Genomic DNA, 1276 nt, shown 5'->3' on the forward strand with positions numbered 1-1276 from the left:
GGGCATTTTTAAAAAAATCATGAAAATCCTCCACTATACCTTTAAAGGTGGGTTTGACCCAGATGAATCACTGATTGATATCCAGAGGAAAGCGGTGCAGAGCATCAGCTGCAGACGCTGTGAGGGGCGGCTCATTTTCCACGTGGAATGTCTGCTCCTCTAATGGTTAAAAGAGTAATGCCCTAAACTTGTATAGCGTTTTATTTAAGTCAGAGGACTTCACCATATTTAAAAATAAATACAGAAATAAATTTAGCCTAATAAATAAATAAGCATTCAATTAATTGCCCCCAAATATACAATAAACAAATAAATGTAGGTGGAAATGGAATTGTACAATGAGACATAAATGTATGTATTTTTTAATTACCTTCTTTATTTATTCCCCTTTGTAATAATTACCTTATTTATTTATTGTCCATTTTGATCTTCAAATTTATTTATTTAGTACTTATATTTTTAAGTATTCATGTGCATGATATACATTTTTTGTCAGTTTTATTTTTCCTTTGTGTTTTCCTTTTTTATTTATTATTTATTTATTTCATGCAATTTATTTCTGCCTATTGTTTTTACATTTCTGTCTACATTTCTGCCTCAATATGCAAATGAGGGGGCGTGTCTTAGAGGGTTATCTTCTGCTCATTGGTTGGTTAGCATTTTACTGCATCGGTCGAATCTACAGGAGGAGAGGAGAGTCTGAAGTTGAATCTGAATCAGTGGCTATTTTTCAATTCACTAGAAAGCGAGTATGGACTCATGTCCTCGCCAAGTATGTTCTTGAGAAGAACATAGGAAAGTGTGGACTGGGGGAGAACGGGAGCAAGCAGCATAAATCTGGGTCAATTGGAACAGAAGCGTACTGATGACGTCATCACATCCTCAGCTCCTCTGAAGCTGCTTTTCACCTCCTGCTATTAATAGTCTCTAGATAATAATAAATTCTGACTTTTTTCATTTAGTGGGGGAATGATAATTAACACAGTCAGATAAACACAAATCAAATGAACATTTTGCCAAATAAAAGAAAAATATCACCATAGACAGTGGTACTTTACATATGGAGAGAGGGCTGCTGCAGACGGGCTGCTGTTAGCTTTGGAGCTCCGCTGGTTGCCGCGGTCCTCTCAACTTCGGAACATTTTTTTTAAATTATGCATTATATCAGTAAATGGGCCACATAGTGACGCCCTAAAAGAATAGTGTTCTCACCTCAAATGATCTTAAACCGTACTTTTATTGAACAACAGCAACAGAAAAGAGAACTTTTACCTTA

This window comes from Cyprinodon variegatus, unplaced genomic scaffold (genome assembly GCF_000732505.1).
Source record: "Cyprinodon variegatus isolate N-32 unplaced genomic scaffold, C_variegatus-1.0 Scaffold2334, whole genome shotgun sequence".
In the NCBI taxonomy this organism is placed as follows: Eukaryota; Metazoa; Chordata; class Actinopteri; order Cyprinodontiformes; family Cyprinodontidae; genus Cyprinodon; species Cyprinodon variegatus.